This window comes from Arachis ipaensis, chromosome B6 (assembly GCF_059453495.1).
Source record: "Arachis ipaensis isolate K30076 ecotype BB chromosome B6, ASM5945349v1, whole genome shotgun sequence".
Lineage (NCBI taxonomy): Eukaryota > Viridiplantae > Streptophyta > Magnoliopsida > Fabales > Fabaceae > Arachis > Arachis ipaensis.
Window position 1 is genome coordinate 43,611,183 of NC_142441.1, and position 10,294 is coordinate 43,621,476.

General features: G+C 40.4%; 1 non-coding gene across 1 annotated transcript; it reads right to left on the reverse strand.

Moving 5' to 3' along the window:
• Positions 1-8,977: 8,977 nt before the first annotated feature.
• Positions 8,978-9,085, reverse strand: LOC148555345 (small nucleolar RNA R71). Its single transcript, XR_015886481.1, has one exon. It is a non-coding gene; the product is annotated as a small nucleolar RNA R71 (small nucleolar RNA).
• Between the last annotated feature and the right edge of the window lie 1,209 nt (positions 9,086-10,294).

Here is a 10,294-nt window from a genome sequence, read left to right on the forward strand (position 1 = left end):
CATTCCTGCCTTAGAAGATCTAAAACTACTCAACACACTAATCACAGCATCGAATGGAAATAAAGGTAATTAAAATAATTAATTTTAAAGTATAGGAAACATATTTTTCACATACATCACATAATGAGAAAGGGAAAGTAAAACCATGCAATTAAGATGAATAAGTGGGTGAAGGATTGAATAAATCACTCAGATTAAGCACAAAATATATCATAAAATATGGGTTTATCAACCTCCCCACACTTAAACAATAGCATGTCCTCATGCTAAGTCCAAGAGTAATGTTAGGTTGAAGTGGTGGAATGCCATGCAATGCAATCTAATCTAAATGCAACTACCTAGATGCACCATGCAATTCTAATTTTTATTCACTTATATATATATATATATATATATATATATATATATATATATATATATATATATATATATATATATATATATATATATATATATATATATAGCCAAACCTTAGATAATGATAAAGCACTTTTACAGTTGAGATGGGAGAGAAAAACACGTTATAAACTTGCAAGACAATTAATAATTCAAGCAGAGATATATGTTAATGAGCTATTGAACCCTTACTGGATTTTGTGTTTACTCTCTAGTCACTCAGTGTTTATTGGGTTAATCACTCTATTCTTCTTTTTATCCTTACTTTCTATAACTTTGTTCTTCATCAAACCAATCAACAATTATAGAATATAGACATACCAAAAATCATGAGGTCTTTAGTTAAGGTTGTAATGGGGCCAAGGTAAAGGTAAGGGTATATGTATAAGGCTAAGTGAGCTAATAAGTGAATCCTTAATTAGTCTAAGATCTCACCTAACATACATACTTTGTAAAGCAAGGCTTCTTTTACCTATTTTCCCACATTTTCCCACTTTTGATGTTACATGCTCATGTTTCAATGTTTATTATTTTTATCCCATGTGCATTGCTTTATTTCACATTTGGGGAATTCTTTTGTGTCCCCTTTATTTAAATACTGGAAATAAAAAAATTCTCTTTTTTTTAATGCACATGGTAATTCAATTATTTTGATTTCACATGAGCATGCTTCCCAAGACTTTTATTTTGAATTATTTTATTCTTTTCAATATTTTCTACCTTTTGTTTTTATCATCCATATTCCCAATAGGTTCCCACATGTAAACCATACACAATTTCTATCTTAAGCTAACCAAGGATTCAACTTGGGATTTTTATTTTGTTTTTCTGCTTAAGGCTAGTAATGTGGTTTATAAAATAAAAGGGGATTTAAAGGCTCAAGGGGGCTAACAAGGGTGATGTAAAAGGGTAAGCTATTTTGGGATAAGTGAGCTAAAATCAAATAATGGCCTCAATCACTCTCTTGGTATGTATTTCTATTCTATAATTGGACATATAGATTAAAACAAAGTAAAGAACACCAGAATAAACAAGAAGGGCGGAACACACTGGAATAAAATATTATGGTTTGAATGTAACCATACAATTAAGCTCAAAACTCACAGGCTGTGTGTTCTCTAGCTCAAAAATCATTTATCACTTATGTATGTCATGCAGGTTTAGTTAAAAATTCCCATTATTCTCAATGTAAAACTTCTATTGAATGGCTTTAAAGTTCTAGTGTTTCTCCTTGATGAAATGTTGTTAACTAACTAACATGTAATGCTATATATACAAGTTGTGTGGATTGTTTCTATTGTGTTCAAGTTCCTAGTTTACTTCCTTTTTGTATTTTTCAATTTAAACTAAGCTATCTTATGCTAAAAAGGGTAAACTATACTAGTTAATCCACAATTTCTATAACTAATAAGTTAGAATTGTAACTAAACTAAATGGCTAAAATATGAACTAGAGTGCAACATAGAATAAATACATAAAAATAGTAATATATATAAGTACTGAGAAAATAAAAATAAAAATAAAAATAAAGAAAAAAATACAGAAAAGTAGCAAAATAAATAAAAAGAGTATGTAGTGGTTCACCAAAAAAAAAGAACGCCAGAGATGGCGACCTCAGCACACTTAAAATGTAGCATCGTCCCCGATGCTCACTCAAGCAGGGTGTAAAGGGGTGTCATCATTGGAAGGGTGGGTAGCTGGAGTCTCTGTGGTGGTGGTCTGAGGAACTGGCTGCTGCAGAGGAGGTGCTGACTGGATAGGGATCTCGGGGTCTACAGCCTGAATCTGAGGCGGAGCCTCCTGATGTGATGCTGCCTACTGGGTGCCTGCCTGCTCTACCTCGCTCTGGGGATGGGTCTCTGCCTCGTGAGCATCCGCCTCCTCCTCAGATGCCTCGGATGGTGTGTCAGGCTCGGAGGGGATGTCGCCAGAGCGTATCATCAGCTTCAGGTGCTCATAGCGTCGCTTGTTGCGACGCTCCATCTGGTCAAACCGTCGAAATAGGTAGTGTACTAGATGATAGATGAGCTCTAGGGCAGGTGGAGGTGTAGTGGTGGTGGCAGGGGTAGCTGTGGAAAAAGAGGGGCCGGCAGATGGTGTGTCTGTGTCAGCAGTAACAGTGAAGAAAGGAGGTCTGTAGCCCAAAGCCAAAAAGTTCCTACTGTGCGGGATAATCTTCTTGCATTCTGTAGCAGGTGGCTTTTCATCAGCATCCTCCCAAGGCACGTCAGCTCGACGTCCTAGCTGCGTAATCAGATAAGGAAAGGGAAGAGTGCCTCGGACGTGGACCCTGGCCATATAGTACCGGATAAAGCGTGGTAGGTACAGGTCCTTACCCTCCATCACACACCAAAGGAGGGTGATCATAGCGGCTGGTATCTCAGTCTCGTGAGTACTCGGCATAATGAAGTTACTAAGTATCTGATGCCATAGCCGAGCCTTATCATTCTGGTAAATCTGCTTGATTTCCTTTGGCATGGTGGTGTTCTGACCCACAATCCAAGGAACGGTCAGGTCAAGGGCTATCCTGGCCTTTACTGCATCCCAATCAAATCGCATGAAGCGCATATCCTCTTCAGCTTTCTGATAACCATCCAGCTGATCAGTTTTAGGCAGAAGCTTTAGAACATCTTCAATGGTCTCTTCAGTGGCCAGAATCTGCTTTCCTCTAAGGTTCACTGCATCTAGGGAGGTTTTGAAGTAATTGCAGTAGAATTCCCTAACCCAAGATTCATTGACCTCAGTCAGGGGTCTTTCCAGGAAGAACCAGCCTCTTTGTTTGATTTGCTCAGAGGTGTATTGCTGGAGTTCTTCTGGGATCTTCAAAGTTCTCTCCAGGTATAGGTTCCTGGAGGCTGCAAACACCGGATACCTCAGCTCACAGTATCGGTTTGTAAACTTAACTGGATCAGTGGCAGGGATAAGCTGGTCGGCCTTCTCCTGCGGGGTAAAGTTTTTCTCCCGCAAGGAGGCATCATGCATGAGATCTATGATAGACATAGAGGCTTCTCCTCTTTTCCGTTTGCTAGTTGTTGCCTTTCCTTTCCCTTTTCTGTGGGAGTCCGACATCCTGAAAAACAGTATTCAAGGATATAATAAAAACAGGAAAAGAAGGAGGCAATTAACAAAAGAAGCACATAGTGGCAAAGGAGCAGGAGAGTAATGAATATGAGCTAAGTAAATGTGCATTAAGGATTGAATAGGAGTTAAAAATTTGAAAAGAAGAAATCACAATCCAAAATGTAATTGAATTCATGTTAAATAAAAAAATTAACATCATGCCATGGTTAGAATGTTAAAAGAAAGTGAAAGAAAATCAGAAGAAAAGTTTTGAAAGGTTAGGTTGGTTAGAATTGAAAAGAGTTAGGAAGTTAACATTAGTGAGTTAGTAAAAAGTGGGTTAAAGTAAGTGGCATAATGATAAGTTTCTAAGTAACAAGCATTCAAAATTAAAGGCTACAGGTAACTCATAACCAAACATGAAAAACAGGTTGATGATGATTCAGATAGATATAGAAATAGCAAAAAAAATGGAATCAAACATCAAAAATACAATTTATGAACCAGGAAATCAAAAAGAATAAGAAAGCTTGCCCTGGCATTCATGAATTGTTTTGGTTAGATCTAAGGAAAAGCATAGTTGAAAATGCCAAAATCAAGACATGAATGGAAACATTTTACAGAAATTTGGGCAGCATTCCGGCTAAAATTGGATTGTCCCAGAAAATAAACAGCAATCAAATAGTTCATATGAATCAAAATTAAAGCTGCAATTACATATAAGGAATATAAACATGAAAATGCAGTGTACAGAGCAGCAAGAAACAAGAAAGTACAGTATATGAACATTACAATCATCACAGCAACAGCAGAGTAAAACAAGAAACACGAACAGTTCAATTAAACAGACCTAAATCCACTAACCACATCCTAGGCTACCTAACAACCTAAAATCTACTACAACATGCATATCTAACTAGCCTAAATATGAACAGAAACAGAAAAAATTATGAATGAACTACAAAGGATAGAAGGGTGGCGTTCATCAGAACCTGGTAGGCGTAAGAAAGAGAATGGGGCAGAGAGGTGGCTGGGGATGACGGCGGTGGCGTCCGGCGCGGCGGAAGAGGGTGGTGCGACGGCGGTGGTTGCTGTTCGGAGGAAGGGAGGGAAAGGGGGTGTAATGGGGGTAGGGGGTTAACAGGGGAAGGAAGGGGGGGCGTGTGGGTGACGCTGGGCAGTGGTGACGGGGCGGCGGCGGTAGGTGGTGGTCGCGGAGGGCAGTGGCGGTTAGGGGGGGAGAGGAAGTTAGGGGGGAGAGGAAGAAAGAGGAAGAGAGAAGGGGGAAGGAGGAAGGGGGTTGGGTGGCGGCGGGTCTGGGTGGTCGGCGGCGTCTGGCGGTGGCGGTGAGTGGTGTCTGGGTGGTGGTTGGGGGTTGGAGAAGAAGAGAGGGAGTGGAAGGGTTTGGGGGGGCGCGACTGATAGGGTTCACGTGGCTGGGAGGGTTATAATTTGAATCCACGCGATCGCGTGGGGCACGCGGTCGCATGGTTGGGGCGAAAAGGTGGTTGACGCGATCGCATGGGGCACGCGATCGCATGGAATGGGAAAAGAGTGAATGACGCGATCGCCTGGGGCATGCGATTACGTCGCTGGAAATTGTGCTAAACGCATGAATCCAGCGTCGTTTCAGCACAACTCTCTGTCTCCTTTTGGGGTGTTGTGATATCCTATGCGACGCGATCGCGTCGCTCACGCTGTCGTGTGGGATGTGTGTTGTGCAAGTGGCGCGATCGCGTCAAGGACGCGATCGCATGGGTCATTTGTGTGAAACGCACAATGTCCGCACGATTTCAGCCTAACTTTCTGGACGTTGGATCTTTACGCCGATCTCCAGGGCACGCGGTCACATGAGTGACGCGGTCGCGTGGGAAGTGTTTTCCGCAATTTGACGCGATCGCATGAATGATACGGTCGCGTCGCGCACCTTTTTTTTATGCAGGTATGTAATTATGCAGTATGCAGAATGCAATGATTAATATGAATGAGATGCAAAACTCCAGGTTCAATAAAATAAAATTTGAAAACAAATAAAACTAAATAAAAATTGAAAAAGGGACGATCATACCATGGTGGGTTGTCTTCCACCTAGCACTTTTAGTTAAAGTCCTTAAGTTGGACATTGGATGAGCTTCCTGTTTTGGTGGCTTATGCTTAAATTCATCCAGAAATTTCCATCAATGCTTGGAATGCCAATAGCCTCCGGGGTCCCAAACTAGGCATGTAAAACTTCTGAGCAGCTTCAAATAGATTCTCAGGCTCCCGGGGTGACAAATGTCAGCATAGGTTCTAGGATCCCAAACTTTGCTTTTAAATCCGCCTTCGTCTTGATCTATACTTTTCCATCTGGGCGGTTTAGAAATTAGATTCTCACCAGGATAACCAAACATTTTTCGAGATCCATCTGATTGATCATGATGCCAATCCGTGTACTTCAAGTTGAAGCGTGGAACCTTATTGAACCTTGTGCACCAGCTCTGAGTACGAGCCATTTCCCGCTTACTCTTAAAGCCGTAGAGAGCTCTAAGCTGGCCATCTGTTTCAAGCAAACCATATTCAAGTGGAAAAACACAGTTAAAGGTTAAGGATTGTACCCACTTGAAGCTTGTATTGGGTGGTAATGGCCTTGGGATAGGTGGTTCCAGTGGTTCTGTGAGTTCTACTCCCTTGTGTTCTTCTGTGAAATTCTCCATTTCTTTGCAAGATTCTTCAAACATATCCATGTCCTGATAAAAGCCATCTGTGTCTTCCTCATCACTTAAGTCATAGACTGGAGGTTGAGAGAAATCTACCTCCGTATCACCTTCGTATTCACTTGGGGAAGATTCTTCGATCTCAGAGAATTTACTTGCGGATGCAAGTTCATTACTAGGAGAACTTGACTTGTGACTATCATCATCAAGGAAATTTGCTTCTTGGGTTATTCTGTCTAGTTCTTCATGAAATATCTGCCTCGGGGACTACGCACAATCCTCCTTAGCATCAATTGTAACATCCTTGACAGAATGCTCCACAACTTTGGATTCCCATGGAGGTTTAGTGACTCCTAAGTCTTCAACCAACTTTTCTTCTTCAATAATGACAGCTTCCTCTACTTGTTCCAGTACGAAACCATGCTCTGTCTTGTCTACTGGAGTTTCTAGTATCTCCTTCATACTACGCTCTTCATTAAATTGTCCACATGGGGCTGTGGGAGGTCCTTGAATGTTCGAACGTCTAGAAGATAATTGACTTACTGCTTGCTCCAGTTGATGAAGGGTTGTTTGAAGTCGATTTACTGTTTCCTTGAGACGAACCTCTGACTCTCGGGGTGATAGATTTGGATATGGCACAGGGGGAAGTGGTGGTGTTTGGGAGTGATTGGATTGGAAATAGGGTAAATAAGGATCATATGGTAGTGAATGGTGAAAAGGGGCTTGTGAGTGTGGTGGTTCAAAGTTATGTTGAGAGGATGGTCTATAAGCACAAGGTGGGGCTTGTTGGTAATTACAAGGTTGTCCACCACGTCTATTTGCTTGGTATGCATTGTAGAATGGTCTTTGTCCATGATATCCTGGAGGGTGTTGTTGCCTAAAGGGTTGATCAGATCCTCTTGGCTCCATCCATCTTTGGTTGCTCTGACCTTGATGCATGTTCCTGTTATAACTTCCATTCCTTTCAATAACATTAGAACCAAACTCAAAGCGGAAGGGATGAGAATTCATAGCAGCTAAAAAGAAATTAAGAGGGGAAAAATAAAGACAAATAAACAAGTAAAAGAAAGATATTTACAATAACCAATAATAAGGCACACGATTGCAGTTCCCCGGCAACGACGCCATTTTTGACGTTAGGATTTTTGCCAGTAAAGAATTTTATAAGAACAGTCGCGTTGTAGATATAGTCTCTAAACCAACAGAAATCCCTTCGTACAAACATTTTGGTTGTCACAAGTAACAAACCCCTAAATAAATTGATAACCGAAGTATTCAAACCTCGGGTCGTCTTCTCAAGGAACTGCAGGGAAGTATGTTCTTATTATTGGTTATGGAGATTGTAAATTGGGGTTTTGAGAATGAGGAGGGAATGATTTAATCAGCAATTAAAGTAAATGAAGAACAAGTAATATAAATGGCAAGCAAAATAAATAAATGACTGTAAATAAACTTTTGGTAAGGTATGAGAAATTAGAGGTCCTATCCTAGTTATCCTTATCAATGATGATGAGAATTGAATCTTAATTCCACTTTGCTAACCTTTACAAAAGATAAAGGAAGGTCAAGGGATTAATTGGTTTGATCCTCGAATCCTAATTATTTCCTAATAAAAGATTGGGATTATTGAAGTTCAATTTAATTAACAAGATAACAATTATCAATCATGTTTGAGTTTGATAACTCCTGAGTTACTGATTTCTTAACCAAGACCAAAAGAAGAAAACTAAATCTACTGGAATAAAAATGTCTTCATATGGGAATAACAATAATGTAAATAAGAGAAAGCAATATTACACTAAAATACCTCAAATAACATTAATTCAAAAGAGTAATCTGTAACATGAATGTAGCATAAGCCAAATAGGCAACATAACTAATATAAGCATTAAAGTATCTGAAAGTAAGAGATAAATATAAAGTAAAAGAACATTGAACCTGGGATCGAGAGTTACTCCTAAAACTAAGAGAAATCCTAAATCCTAATCCTAAGAGAGAGGAGAGAATCTCCCTCTGAAAACTAAATCTAGATCATGAAAACTAAACTAAAATGGTGACTCTCTGAATGGATGCATTCTCCCACTTCATAACCTCTGGTCTATGCCTTCTGGACTTGGATTTGGGCCAAAAAGGGCTTCAGAATTCGCTGGGAGTGTTTTCTGCAATTTATGGTGCGTGGCCTCTGTCACATGTCCGCGTGGGTCAAGCGGTCGCGTCATTCGGAGTTTTCCTTGTCACGCGGTCGCGTCTGTCATACGGCCGCGTCATATGTGTTCTGCTCAAGGCGCACAGTCGCGTCAGTCATGCGGCCGCGTCGCTGCTTCTTCGCGCTTGGCATGCGTCTGCGTCGCCCATGCGATCGCGTGGATGCCAGTTTCTTCACAAACTATGTTTTATGCTTTCCTTCCATTTTTGTATGTTTCCTTTCCATCCTTTAAGTCATTCCTGCCTTAGAAGATCTGAAACTACTCAACACACTAATCACGGCATCGAATGGAAATAAAGGTAATTAAAATAATTAATTTTAAAGCGTAGGAAACATGTTTTTCACATACATCACATAATGAGGAAGGGAAAGTAAAACCATGCAATTAAGATGAATAAGTGGGTGAAGGATTGAATAAATCACTCAGATTAAGCAAAAAAATATATCATAAAATATGGGTTTATCAGTTGATCCCGAGGTCTACAGGCTCATGCTTTTCCCGTTTGCTGTAAGAGACAGAGCTAGAATATGGTTGGACTCTCAACCTAAAGACAGCCTAAACTCTTGAGATAAGCTGGTCACGGCTTTCTTTGCCAAGTTCTTTCCTCCTCAAAAGCTTAGCAAGCTTAGAGTGGATGTTCAAACCTTCAGACAGAAGGAAGGTGAATACCTCTATGAAGCTTGGGAGAGATACAAGGAACTGACCAAAAAGTGTCCTTCTGACATGCTTTCAGAATGGACTATCCTAGATATATTCTATGATGGTCTGTCTGAATTATCAAAGATGTCATTGGACCATTCTGCAGGTGGATCAATTCACCTAATGAAAATGCCTGCAGAAGCTCAAGAACTCATTAACATGGTTGCAAATAACAAGTTCATGTACACTTCTGAAAGGAATCATGTGAGTAATGGGATGCCTCAGAGGAAGGGAGTTCTTGAAATTGATACTCTGAATGCCATATTAGCTCAGAATAAAATATTGACTCAGCAAGTCAATATGATCTCTCAGAGTCTGAATGGATAGAAGGAATCATCCAACAGTACTAAAGAGGCATCTTCTGAAGAAGAAGCTTATAATCCTGAGAATCCTGCAATAGCAGAGGTGAATTACATGGGTGAACCCTATGGAAACATCTATAATCCCTCATGGAGAAATCATCCAAATTTCTCATGGAAGGATCAACAAAAGCCTCAACAAGGCTTTAACAATGGTGGAAGAAACAGGTTTAGCAATAGCAAACCTTTTCCATCATCCACTCAGCAACAGACAGAGAATTCTGAGCAAAATCCATCTAGCTTAGCAAATATAATCTCTGATCTATCTAAGGCCACTTTAAGTTTCATGAATGAAACAAGGTCCTCCATTAGAAATTTGGAGGCACAAGTGGGCCAGCTGAGTAAAAGAGTCACTGAAACCCCTCCTAGTACTCTCCCAAGCAATACAGAAGAGAACCCAAAAAGAGAGTGCAAGGCCATTGATTTAACCATCATGGCTGAACCCAAAAGGGAGGGAGAGGACGTGAATCCCAGTGAGGAAGCCCTCCTGGGATGTCCAGTGACCAATAAGGAGTTCCTCAATGAGGAACCAAAGGAATCTGAGGCTCACCTAGAGACCATAGAGATTCTATTAAACCTTCTTCTACCCTTCATGAGCTCTGATGAGTATTCTTCTTCTGAAGAGAATGAAGATGTTACTGAAGAGCAAGTTGCTAAGTACCTTGGTGCAATCATGAAGCTGAATGCCAAATTATTTGGTAATGAGACTTGGGAAAATGATCCTCCCTTGCTCACTAATGAACTGGATGCATTGGATAGGCAAAAATTACCTCAAAAGAGACAGGATCCTGGTAAATTCCTAATTCCCTGTAACATAGGCACCATGACCTTTGAGAAGGCTCTGTGTGACCTGGGGTCAGGAATAAACTTAATGCCACTC